The sequence below is a fragment of the Mytilus edulis genome, chromosome 11, assembly GCF_963676685.1.
Source record: "Mytilus edulis chromosome 11, xbMytEdul2.2, whole genome shotgun sequence".
NCBI classification, from domain to species: Eukaryota; Metazoa; Mollusca; class Bivalvia; order Mytilida; family Mytilidae; genus Mytilus; species Mytilus edulis.
This window is the reverse complement of record NC_092354.1, coordinates 36,132,072-36,146,997: the sequence shown is the minus strand read 5'-3', so window position 1 is coordinate 36,146,997 and position 14,926 is coordinate 36,132,072.

The following is a 14,926-nucleotide window of genomic DNA, read 5'->3' as shown; positions in this document are numbered from 1 at the left end:
TTCAAGTAGTCATTCTGTGGCCATTTTATAGCTTTTATATTTTAATTTGAGTGAATGACTGAAGCAAGATGCCTTTAATAGGTCACCTCCACTCCTTATAAAACTTTCTTGAACTGGCACTGAAAAAAGACCTCAATGTGAAGCTTTGACTCTCACATTAAAATATAAAAGCTATAAAATGGCCACAGAATGACTAGTTGAAATAGGGATATGGAGTGCCAGTGATTACAGAATGGGTTCAATGTTGTTTGTGCTATTTTATAGTATATAATATAATCAGATTCAAACTTTAATATCAAGTGACAAAATCTACTCTAAAATAACAAACAAGCAATCCAAATGAAATGAAGTGTCATATACTTACATTTATAATGATATTAAAATGCATATATGTACATGTAGGTACAGGCATTTTCAATTTGCACAAGTATTGAAGAATGACAGGTTTATAAACCAGAGGTAATTGATATAGTCAGTCATGTACATGTAGTGCATATGCTAAACTGATCAAGATATTTTTATTAAACCAATGAAAATTCCCAAAATTTGAGGGATACAATCTATTAAATGACATTATAATACATTCTACAAAGCACAACATAGATGATTAGAATAATAGAGTGATTTAGGAACCTTTAAACAAGAACATTTTAACAAAGTGTAACAATGTCATTTGATTTTTCCTACTTGTGTATTATACCATTGTGTCATTTTTGTATGTACATGTAAGCAGTGTAAAAATTATTTATATGTTTTTGTTTTCTATTTTAAGATTTAAATGAGGTTCCTGCTTCTTCTATAAAACCCAGATGCAAGCCTTGGGAAAACACAGCTTTGGGCTGGATAAATTGCCCAACAAGGCCATCAGGAATTTATTATAATTCGATTCTTCCTGAATTCTATCAGAGCTTTTGGCCATTTTATCCAGACCCAAAGCAATTCAAGAAGGCATTTATAATGGAAAGAAGCCGTCAGTTGAACATAAATGACAAAATTGCATCTATCAGTAAAAAAATCAAGTATATTATTAGTGAAAATCCTGCCTGTGTTGGCAAATTTATGATATCAGGTGATCATTACACACCAAAACCTGGAGATAGATCTATCATTAAAAACAACAGGGATACCACTGAGAATCTTAAAGTGCTTGTCGAGATGATTGAATCAGAAGTCACAAACCATGATTCAAGTCTTTTCATAAATAGTGGCAGAAAATTGAAATCAGGTAGAGATTGCCACCATACCTTTAACAACTACATAAAGAAGGAACTAGCAACTTAAAGACACAATTAATGGATTTAAACAATAGTTTAGACAAATATGAAAATTAATATCTAGCAATTTGGGTGCATAAAAATAAGCCATCAAGGATCTCTGATGCGAAAAGAAAAACAAATAACAAATTCAAATCAGAAAAAAGGAGAAAGCAACATATGCTAAATAAAGTTTTAAATGTATTCATATCACTTGGAGGGGATGCAGATGGGGATTATTATAGTCCAACATATGGCATTCCTCAAATTACCAGCTTGGAAATACCACTAGAAGATTTAACACATAGATATTTGACAGATTGTTTAGAATTATTGGTCAAGGATGGTTGCTTTGCCGAATCAGCTTTAGAAGATGTACAGTTGTTCTTGGCAAAGCAAAAAAGGGAAAATTTTAACAGTACTATGGCATAATTGTTTTTTAAATTAACCATTTTTTGCTTTGCTTTGCTAAGAACAACTTGCATGTTTCAAAGCTTATTCCAAACTATCAGTCAAATAGCTGTGTTTAATCTTCTAGTGGTATTTACACCACACACTCAAATTTAACTTGTTTTATAGTTTAAGAATTTATTTACAATACAACATACTGTAAGTCTTAATAATGTTTAAGAATTTAATTTTAAACACACTGTAAATTTGTTATGTTTAAGATTTATCATGTTTCGGTACAATACAATTATAAAAGTTGTTTTTATGTTTTACCATTTGTTTTGTTATGTTTAATTTATAGTTTTCCAGATATTTTATTTATACAGACAATGCTCAATAATTATGTACATTTATTTGTAAGTAATTTTATATTTTCTTTAAAATTAAAAGTGCCAAACATTTATTTTTCATATTTTAGTTTCAAATTTTTCTTGCTTTGCTTTGCTATTAAAGAACAACTGTACATTTTCTGAAGCTAATTCCAAACTATCAGTCAAATAGCTATGTGTTCAATCCTCTAGTGGTATTTACACAACCCAAATTTAAGTTGTAATTCTTTTAATGTTTAAAAATTTAATTTTGTTATTTTATTAAAGTTTAAGCATTTATTTTCCATATGTTTTGTTATGTTTAATTTACAAACCATTGTTAATAGTTTTCCAGATATTTTATTTATACAGATAATAATAATGTACTATATTAAAAGCAATTTGATATTTTTTTAAAGTGCCAAACATTTATTTTTCTTATTTTACATTGTTTAAGTTTCAACATTCTTTTTTTTCATTTTAATACATTTGAGTTTAATGTTTAGATTCTCCTTTACTTTTATAAACAAAAATGTGAGTACAATATACATGTACATGTGTACAAATAGGTTGTATATACATTGTACATGAACATTTTATACATTTATATGTTGGTCAGTATTTCATTTTTTTAAATGATAATTAAAAGCATAAACACACAAAAATATATTGAAGCACCGTATTAGGCTAATTTGTTTTAGATTATATTGTGGTTTTTTTTTAAGTTATTTTTTTTCTCACAGAAATCACAAATATATGTATTGAAAAGAACATTTAGACCTTTAAACATGTTGCATTCAGATAATATATAAGTATATGAACTAACATTATCTCAAGCCATCGATATGTTAAATGTGCTGTTATTCAATTTGATTTTAATAAATAGTTTTAATCTTTTTTACTCTGATTTAATTATTTTTTATGCACACGCAAAGGGGTTTTAAAAGTGTGCGCCCCGCGAAATGTTTCTTAAAAAAAACTTGTCGCCCCGCTCATAATTTGCATAAAAAAAGTATGTGCCCCGTCCATGTTTGCACCGGCCCCACCCTCAGATAAATATTGCACAGTCCCTAACAATCTTAAAATAAGTAAACCGTTATAAGTCAATGAACAGCCTTCAACAGGGAGCCAAGCCTTGGCTCACACCAAACAACAAGCTAGAAAGGGCCCCAAAATTACTAGTGTAAAACCATTCAAACGAGAAAACCAACAGTTAAAAAAACGAGAAACACGTATATATTACATAAACACACTACAACTACTGTACATCAGATTCCTGGCTTAGAACAGGTGCAAACATTTACAGCGGGATTAAACGTTTTAATGGATCCAAACCTTCTCCCTTTTTCTAAAACAATAGCATAACATCAAAACATAGAAAAAAACACGATAAAATATCAATTGACAGATTCAACTCGGTCAAAAACGTAAGTTATTAAAAATTATTAATAAATGAAGTAAATAAAGCCCATCTTTACACAGGTAAATTGAAAATAGCTTTGTCGTTGTTATTATTGAACAATGGAATATAAGCCCACGTGACACAGGTAGATTGACGATGATTAATTAAGATTGGCAGCAATGTTCCATGGACTGTCCTCAATAACAATTGAATCCTATGACCCTGCCAGATTTTCAATATGGCTGCCTGGCTTCTGATTGGTTCACAAATTTTCGATATCTCATCAGAAATGACTGGGCTAATTGAACCAGAGTTTGTAGTCATGTTCCTTAGATAGTCTACATTGGATCAAATGACCCGATTGATTTTCAGTTTGGCCACTATGTCCTCTGATTGGTTGACACATTTAGTAATTTATATTTAGAAACTACAAAGCCAATTCTACCAATTGTCTGTTCTAATTTTCAAAACGGCTATATATGTCAATGTTGACGATTCAGGCTCGCGGTAGCCTCCCGTTCACCCCTTTTTGTTTATCTATCCAATATTTTGTCACCTAAATAATGTTGCTTATGCGATAAAAGCACTACAAGGTTATATCAGGCAGTCCTCTTGCAGCTTTTCTTGACTATTTCTGTAAATAAGTAGAACTTGTTTGAGCCAAAACCGTGTTTGTTTTGCCAGAACCATTCTCTCATATTTGTTTTTACCTTTTGCAGGATATGAATGCACTGAAAAGAAAGCATGATGAACAGTATACTCGAAGTAGGAATCCAAAATTACATATTGATTGGCAACGCTACAAGGCCGGACGATACAAGCAAGTTTTCAAAGCCGATGGTGGCAGTAAGATTCAATGGACTGCAGTTGTCAAAATGTACATTTTATCTGATGACAAAACTAAAAAAGGATCAATCAGTAAATTCAAAACATGAAGAAACAGGCGTTTCCCTACACAGTCCGTCAAGCAGCTGTGTATCCATTCAGTCATACAATTTCAAAACTCCGCAGCAGGATCCTGTATCGAATCAAACAAGAAGCCCAGTACAACAACAAGCAATTTCCGACCAATCTCAAAAGGGTTCACATGCACATCATATTTTGAGGGATGACATGCCAAATAAAAATTCACAAGGGGAGCGGTTAGATGTCTCGAAAATATGCCATAACCCCATCTGTCTTAAGCCGGAACATTTAATTCTTGAGCCGCACTCTCTCAATATGGATAGAATGGGGTGTAGAATGAGAAATTTATGTACAAAGGATCACTATCCACATTGTTTATTATAGATTAAGCTGAATATTATTTATTTGAAAGCCTGGTAGACTTGCGGAGTCTGCCATATGAGTGGTCTTTTGGGTACTGTTCTTAGTGACCGGTAAACGTTAATTTTTTATCCTCCTGATGCCGTGCATGTATATCATACAGAGCATGCTTTCTTGCATTTCTGTGATTGATACTGTTTTCTGAGTATTTACAATTTCTCATTTGATCACTATGGTCCTCTATTTTTTTTTAAGAGATTTTGCCACTTTTGTACCTGGTTGTATTGGACTACCAGCAGCCTCGCACAAGATGACGATATAATTGCTTGTACCATGATTGACTTTGTGACATGCCGTATGTACCCGGCCGGTTAAGTTATTAGCATAGGTAACATAAACTCGTACAGTGCTACGTATGGATCGATTTAGGGCTTCAACTTTTTTGTATTTGCACTTTTAGCTGTTTTAGCAAGCATGCCTTGACCCAGACGGTAATTGACACATTGGCGCAGAATATTTTCACTGTTTTCATTTGATTGATTGATTGATTGTTGATTGCTTTACGCCGCATTAGCACAAAAAGGCTATATCGCGGCGAGAGCTAATTCGAATATTTTTACAATTTAAAGTATATTTTTAAAATAAGACAAAAAGTCCTTCAATATACTAAAATTCTAGACTAAAGCAAATTGATTATTTACAAATAAAAATCAATATGAGTAAAATAACGTGATAAAAATTAAAAACGACTTAAATATAATAACATTTTTATATTCTATAATAAATTCCAATTTCTTTTAAAAATGCAACAATATTTGTAAATGGAACATTATTAAATAAATCATACATATTATTGACATTGAAATGCTTCTTACGAATATCAGCAAAATCAATACAATTTATTAAAACATGTTTAATAGTATACTTGCAGTTGCAAGGTACACATTGTGGTTCATCTTCATTTTTTAAAAGATACTCGTGTGTTATTCTAGTATGACCAATACGACATCTAGTAATAATACACTGATCTTTTCTGCACATAAAATTATTAAAAGGTTTACCTATATTTGGTTTAATTTCATGTAATTTATTATCATCTTTTTTACTCCATTCATTTTTTAAAATATTAAACACATATTCTCTAATATTAGATTTAAAATCAGTATATGGTATATCACAGTTAGATAAAGGGTCACCCAGGGCACGCTTTGCCTCAAGGTCTACAGCTGTGTTTCCAAGGATTCCAACATGACTCGGAACCCATAGAAATATTATTTCTTTCAGAAGAATTTTCAAATTCCTCATTACATATAAAATTTGGAGAATTGTTGGGTTTTTAATTTTAGTATTTTGTATAGCTTGTAAGCATGAAAGTGAATCAGAACATATAATAAATTTGGATTTATCTGAAGAAGCAATAAATTTCAAAGCCAAAATTATTGCTTCTGCTTCAGCAGTAAAGATGGATGCATCAGATGGCAAACGGAGAGTTGCAGCTCTGTCCCTGAAGACAGCAGCAGATGCAACTCTGTCGCCATCTTTTGATCCATCAGTATAGACAGTTGAAAAATCTGGATAATTGGCTTTAATTTCAGCATAGTGTTGCTGAATTAGAAGAGGATTTGTTTTATTTTTATTGTGTTCACGGAGATCAAATATCATTTTTGGTTTGGGAAGTTCCCATGGAGGACATTTGCAAATTTTAACTTGAGCAACAGATTTTAAATCAAAAGAAGCTAAATGTGGTTTTAAACGTATACCTAACGGAGGAATTTTATTTTCATGTTTTGCAAAAATATCTTCATAAATCGGATTAAAAACACAGCTGTAGGCAGGATTATTTGAATAGGCTTTTAGTTTGACAGCATATTGAAGTCCAAGCTTCAAACGTCTGTTAGAGAGTGAGTGCTCATCAGCCTCTACATACAGACTCTCAACTGGTGAGGTTTTAAATGCGCCAAGACAGAGACGCAAACCCTGGTGATGCACAGCATCAAGAATCTGTATGTAGGACTTCCTTGCAGAGCCATACACTATAGAGCCATAATCTAGTTTAGATCTAACTAGAGATCTATATAAATTAAGTAAAATGTTGCGATCAGCACCCCAGTCAGTGCTGCCGACAACTTTTAAAATATCTAAAGCTTTTAAACATCTCGATTTTACCATTTTGATATGGGGTAGAAAGGTTAACTTTTATCGAAAATTAACCCAAGAAATTTGGTTTCATCAACCATTTTAATTGGGTTGCCGTACAAAGTGAGTTCTGAATCAAGATGCAATTTCCTTTTGTTACAAAAATGCATTCCGACCGTTTTTGACGTGGAAAATTTAAAACCATTTTCCGAGGCCCATTTTTCAATTCTTCCAAGACATAATTGTAATTGTCTTTCTATGTTATTCATATTTTTGCCTCTGTAACATATTAAAAAATCATCAACGTACAATGAACCTTCAATATTACTTTTTAAAACTTCAACAAGGCTGTTGATTTTAAGACTAAATAATGTAACAGATAAAATACTGCCCTGAGGGACACCCATCTCTTGATCATACAGATCAGACATGGTCGAATTAACTCTAACATTAAATTGTCTGTTAGAGAGAAAATTAGAAATAAAATTAGGCATATTGCCTTTCAACCCCATATCAAATAGATCTTTTAAAATACCATATTTCCATGCAGTATCATAGGCCTTCTCAAGGTCGAAAAAGACCGACACCACATGTTCATTTTTCGCAAAACCATTACGGACAAATGATTCGAATCGAACAAGATGATCAAGAGTACTGCGACCCTGTCGGAATCCACACTGGATATTGGCTAATAGCCCATTGGATTTCAAGAACCAAACAAGGCGATCATTGACCATCCGTTCGAGTGTTTTACAGACACAACTGGTAAGAGCAATTGGTCGATAATTAATAGGATCCGTATGATCTTTACTTGGTTTTGGAATAGGCACGACGGTTGCAAGCTTCCAGATTGATGGTAAATCACCAGATTCCCAGATGTTATTCATGAGCTGCAAGAGAGCTTCTAGCGAGGAATCTGGCAAGTGTTTTAAGAGTTGGTAGTGAATATTATCAGGCCCACAAGCTGTATCATGGGCTTTTGACAGAGATGTTTTAAGTTCTTCAAGAGAAAACAGTTTATTATAATTTTCACCATTTTTTGATTTAAAGTTTAATTTAATTTTTTCTTTTTGTTTTTTAACTTTTTTAAAGTCTTCCCTGTAGTTGTTACAAGAAGAAGATTTCGCAAAAGTTTCACCAAGCTTGTTGGCAATATCCTTTTCAGATGTTAATAAATCATTGCCGTCTTTCAAATGTTTTACAGTGGCTTTAGAATTTTTACCTTTTATTTTGTTTACCATATTCCAAACTTTTGTCATCGGAGTGCGAGATGTAATCCCCGAGACAAATTTTTTCCAGGATGTTCGTCGGGCTTGCCTACAAGTCCGCCGTGCCTTAGCGCGAAAAATACGGAAATTACTCAAGTTTTCCGTCGTTGGTTGTTGATTGAACCGTCTTTCAGATTTTTTACGGTCACCTATGGCTTGATCACAAGCGTCATCAAACCATGGTTTGCTGGGATGTTTCGGATTTGCCGAGGTCTTAGGAATAGTTCTGTCAGCAATTGACGTTAAAACTGTATTAAAAGTTAAAATTGGATCTTGTACAGTCTCAAACATCTTTGACTGAAGTTCCGCTTGACAGAGATTCTCAAACAAGGACCAGTCCGCCTTGTCAAGTTTCCAACGTGGTACTCTCTGTTGGGCAGAAGTAAAAAGATGTTCAAGTATTATTGGAAAGTGATCACTTCCACATAGATCATCATGAACACGCCATGAATAATCCAGAAGCAGAGAGGGATCGCAAATAGTGATATCGATAGAAGAATAAGACCCGTTTCCAGGATGAAGATACGTATTAGATCCATCATTAAAAATGCATGATCTTACCTTTGGCATTATGAGTCTTGCTACCCCATAATGGATTGTGAGCATTGAAGTCGCTCAATTTCAAAATTATGCCTCTTTAAATATGCACTTTTGTCAATCTATGATTGAGATTTTCTAGAAATAGAACAAACAAATGAATATAGGGAACAATCTGTGTGATCTCCACAGTAACAGCTCACTATGGCATCTGAACCATATGAAAATTTGGATTTCATTACATCATGGGATTTATGATATCTAATATTGGCCAGTACGAATTCTGCCTAACAGCGGGCTGCCATGTCAGAAGCAAACACACTTTGTAGTCGGATTCTTAACCGAGCTGGCATATTGTCACAAACTGTGGATAAATTATTTACAAATTTTCTATGGTTAGATGCTACATGTCTAGTGTCAAGAAAATGGATGGGGGTTGTTGATGTTTGTCCCTCCTTATAAAACACTCTGCCGTCCTGTACGCACTAGTGTCTGGGTCAGTTTTAACTTGATTTATCTCTTATCCATCCTCTTTTAGCACCTCAAAACATTTTCTAGCCCACCGCTATTTATTTCCTATACTGTCTTGCATGTTGATATTTGCTGTGCACGGACCAGCATGTTTGCCTACATTTGTACTAACTGTATGCTTTCTCTTGGAACAAAGTTTAGACTTTGGTAATGTATTTATAATGCTATGTTTACAAGTTTCATTTTCATCAACTGTATACGCGCACTGGGTTGCTGGTTGAAAACAGGTCTTTCCAGAATAAATAGCATTATTGTATACACAGTAAGATTGAATGTTAACAACATCAGGACCCCCCCCCCCTTTTTCCGATAACATCTGTTATCTTTAGTATAAATCTTTTTTCAATAAGATCGCAATAGATAACCTAAATTACCAAATATATCTGATACTGTACAAATTGCCGATAGTTAAGTGTCCATGCAATATGACATCATTCTCCAATTTGATAATTTCTAAATCAATTTTATGATTCGTTATTTTCGCCGGCATTTAAAACACTCTCAAATTTGATTGATATGGCTCAATATATTTATCATCAAGTATGAATGCTTCTTCAACCGAGTGCATGGCTGTTCCATATTTGTGACGGCGAATTGGTTATTATAATTCTTCACCTCTATGTCAATTGGTGGAACCTATAGAAGCCGTATAAATGGACTATTCAGAGTAGAATATCTACAATTCTTTCTTCTTAAAGGTTATACGAGTCTTTAAATTTTGACAAAAAGCACTTAAGTGAAGTTCCTGTTTGATTTAAATGTGAAAATAATGCTATAAGATGTATAAATATATCTTTTGAGAACAGTTTTATTAAGTTAATAAAGAAATCTTTTGTTTCAGGAATGTTTACGATATACATAAATTATAAAAAATAATGCAGAGTAAAGGAATTGCTTTTGTAGAGATCACATCAATATTTTTTTTTTATGATAATGAGCTCTTTGTTAGCTGGCTGTAATGGACGCAACAAACTTAAATCATTGAGTTATATAGGAAAACGTCAATTGCAGTGGCGGATCCAGACAGCCCGCTCCGGTCACGCTTCAATGATTGCTTATATAAGCAACCAAATTATTTCCAAAAAGACGGGGGCCCCCTAAATCCGCCTCTGAATTGTTCGAATTTAGAATAAGAAATAAGCATACACGGTAGATATGACAGAAATCATTGATGATCGACGTCGAATCTCCTCAAATGGACATTCGCTAACTTAGATGATGTATATTTTTGTTTCTGTTCATTTTGCACTGAATGGTCATTGATGTCATTTATCATTAATAATATTTGTATACATCTTTCGTAATACTATATTACTCTTTGTCTTTTCACTTGTGTTCTTGCTGGCTTAATCTTAATAGGTTCCTCCCATTCTTCGTACGCCTACATATATTCTCAGACACATGCCGTGTATCAGGGGTGTCTTACTCATACAAATTTTGTGCAGTCCTGTATGATACCACAACGGTTGCAGCTGTTTATAGGACGTATATTTGTAAATATATTTCAAAGAGAGTATTATTTCTAAAAGACTATTCGACTGCAATAGTGTTAAAGCATGCGAGACCGGTGCCATTCTCAAAATTGTCACACACATCTCCAAAACCCACATATTTAAACCTCTTTGTTGCTTTGTTCTTAAAATAAAAATACACTCAACAAGTTGTTTATCATGTGTTTGTTACTTTCCATTAATGCTGATGGGCTCTTTGATCAGTCTAGTCTTCTTCATTCTCTGTGTTTTTATTAACCTGTCCTCAGTTTGGTATTTGCTGAAAGTCCATGTTTTTTATAGGCCATAGCCTCTACTTTGTCCTTCATAAGCTTCAAACATGTCTTCCTTGTTCCCAGAGCTACGGCTACTTCTACAGTCTCCGTCTTCTTCTATCATTTATCATTGTTGTTGTGTGTCCTGAATTGTACACAAACATTATAACTATTTCAACATGTTTAATGGTAACTTTGTTTTATTTACATTAAAATGTTGAAAAATATCTCAATATTGGTAAAAATGAATGAATATCCAAGGAGTAGTGAAAATTACTGAAATGAATGCGGCATACGGAGACTCAATGCCAATGGTCAGCCCCTTAAGTCTTCAGAAGACTTGACGTCTTCTTCCACTAAAAATGACAAAACTGTTGACCTAGAGATAATTCCCGATTACCATCTGAGCAACCGGCACAAGATCTACAACAGAAATAACAAGACAGTGAACTCCCTTTGCCAGAACCAATTCAGAGATGATATTCATAGAGAACCAGAAAGCCGGTTACCAAGTTAAATTTGTAAAACTGATTGTAGTACCGTAAGGGTAATAATAATTCCCTTTGCAACCTATGTCAGGCGTGATTGTGTGCGCGCGAGAAAACGAAAGTTTTTCTATTGCAATCACTGAAGGGATAAATATTTTGAATGCATGATATTAGTGTTTATTGTAGTTAACGTTTTTATTTACAAATAGACAGTAATTATTTTCTTTCATTTTTTCTAACCAAACGTGCTTTATACAACTGATTTTAATCAATGACCTTATCATCTGCATACTATAACTTTACTATGGACTTCGATAATTAGAAGGGAGGGAATGTTATATCTAATCGAATTGTAATCAAATGAACTGTAACCTCAAAGTGACGAAAACCACTGCCTAGACCGTTACCTACCACAGTGGTCGCGATATATAATATGTTTACTTGCTTGAGTATAATAGTGTAGATTAACTAGAGGCTTTCAAGAGCCTTGGTCTATGTGCATATTAAACAATGGAAACATATAAAGATTAATTCTGTAAAAGTTTGTTTAAAATTAACCAGTGAACTACAATGTAAAAAAGAGGTAAAAACTTGAAGGTGATAAAAAAAATACTCCACAATCAGCCTAATATTTTAAGTATACATATATTATAACAATTTCAAAACCAAAATATGGATATTACAGAAAAATTCTAAATCCTACAAAGGTCAAAAATTGTATTGTGCATAGTAAAAAACGGTCATTAAATTTTGGAACTGCGGAAAGATAATTCAGTCTAATGCTTCCCTATTGACACTATTGAACAGACTATATTGTTAATAATCTTGCATTTAGCAGAAACAGGTAGAAATTCAAAAAACTGTGACAAGATTTCTTGGCAGTCATACGAAACACTCAGTTGAATACCCCTACTTTTGAACAGATCTTGAATTTGTGGCAGGAATATTGCAATTTTTTTTTCTGAAGAGCACTGCTTTCCAAGAAGATTATGGCACGCATGTTATTACTTGCACATGATGCTGATGTTTGGACTTTGCAGTTTTTACACTGCAATAGATACATCGTATTCTCCAAGACAGTTATCAGTTTGCTATTATTGCAGCCTTTAATTGGACAACTTAAATTTAGAGTTCACACCATTGACACTTGTTAGCATTCCATTGTTAACATTACTATCCACTTGCTTTCCTCTTCTTCTGACATAAGCTGAACATAAATCTGTTGCTGGCTTCACGAGAACTATTTGTGGACACTGCTCTAACCACAACTTCTTAAACTCAGATAAACTTATTGTCCTGTAGTTAAGTGAAGATGCAGCCTCTTAATATATTTGATGTATGTCGTCTTTAGTTTTATCAAAAGGCAGTAAAGTCACCTATAAGTATTTTGGATTTAGCAAACGACCAGGAAAGGTTCTGACTTATCATTTCATTTATGGTCAGATAATGCAGGATGCTACAAATCTTCCGAGATGATGGCCCTCCTTTCGCAAATGGAAGTATTGCTTTGTATGATTTCTGTGAGTCGCAGAATGGCAACGGACCCTGCGACAGAACAGGAGCGACCCAACAACGGGTTGTCCGATTCATCTGAAAATTTCAGGACAGATAGATGTTTACCCGATGAACAATTTTACCCCATGTCAGATTTGCTCTAAATGATTTGGTTTTTGAGTTATAAGCTAAAAACTGCATTTTACCCCTATGTTCTATGTTAAGTCATGGCGGCTATCTTGGTAGGTTGACCAGGTCATCGGACGCATTTTTAAACTAAATACCCCAATGATGATTGTGGCTAAGTTTGGTTAAATTTGGCCCAGTTGTTTCAGAGGAGATGATTGTTGTAAAAGTTAACGACGACGGACGCAAAGTGATGGAAAAAGCTGCTTAAGAAAAGAGATAATACCATTCCAAAAATTGTCAAGTTCCTTCTTCCAAACTCGCTCTTCAATTAAGTGGATATCTATTGATTAATTGATAGATTAACTTTTCACTGAAAAACATGTGAAGGTGATGCAGGTCCAGACAACAAATCGTTCTTGTGCCTTACAGACCTGCCTTCTACCTGGTCAATAGATAGATCATGGACTTCTGTGTAGAACATAATACTCCGTACTAAAAGAAACAAACACAGTTTGGTATTTCTTCCCCATGGCTATTACCGAGATTTGTAACCATTGATAACATCTTCCCATAAAGTTTCTTCCATTACTGAAGTAAAGATTCTTCATCATTTTAATAGTTTCATCATAATTTGAACGTGATCGCATAGTGTAGACAGAAAATGATTATATGTCGGTTAAACTTTTTGAATCCACATTTTCTTTCTTTTTAAAATAGCTTAGATGATTACGATGTTTCATTTAACCATTAAATTTATATTCGAGACAGAATGAAGAATTGTAGGAAATGATTCTGTTCCCGGCATTTTGAGAATAAATGATAATGTGAAGATTTATGAAAAATGTTTGACTTAACACTGAACTGTGGATCCTATTACTTGTACCTTTCCTTACAGTCAATACCTAGAAATATAAAATGTGTAAAGCAGAGAAGTCAATTCGTTCAATTGACAGGAATATTGTGGAGATGCATTGCAACCTTTCTTACCTTTCATGAGTTATGCCCTTTATTATAACATTATTTACAAGTGGGAACATCTCTGTTGCATGGACACATTCTTCCATATTTTTTCAGATTTTCCCTTGGGGCAGATTGGTTTTCTGTTAGGAAGAGTTGATGAAGGGAAACGACTGGAGGAGATCAAGCCAGCATCATAAACTAACTTAAAGGACATTTTGAAGAAAGGAAAGATTTAAACATTTATAGTATTTTTAGGTAAATTTTGTTAAGTTAATTTAAAGCATGTGGCAAAGAATTTAAATATTATAAATTTTAAAGTATGATTCTTTGAGAACATTAATTTATTTATCAATTTAAAGTTTGTACATAAATATCTTGTATACATGAATATATACTTAACTTCGCAAATGTTTATACAAAACAGCATATACAATGGACCAATTATAATTTACTTCAACTATGAATGTCTGCCTGTTTAAAGCAGTTACACTTATCATGTTCAGCAGAATCATATTTTTCATCAAACTACTCATTGTTGTGTGTTTTGCTACATGTTTAACAATTTCATATGTGTTACTGTTTTTGTATTGGAGATGTTGTGAAAAGATTAAACAGTGTTTTGGAGAACACATAAATAAGCAAAGAAGGGTCTTATACAAACTATGATAGGAAACATAAATAAACAGCAATCACCAAAATCTATGACATATCTCATTACTAGCATAATTTTTATAGATTTCTTTTTCAAAAATAGTATCACTCACTTGTAAATTTTTTATTGCCTTCGATTAATCAAAATCAAAAATCAAAACAAATGAAGGAAAGAGTTCAGAGAACAACTAATGGATTATTAATTTCACTAGGTGCATGTTCTTCAGACAGGTTATCAGAATGAGAAGGGTTTGTATTATCTACCTGAGGCTGATCATGCACATTCCT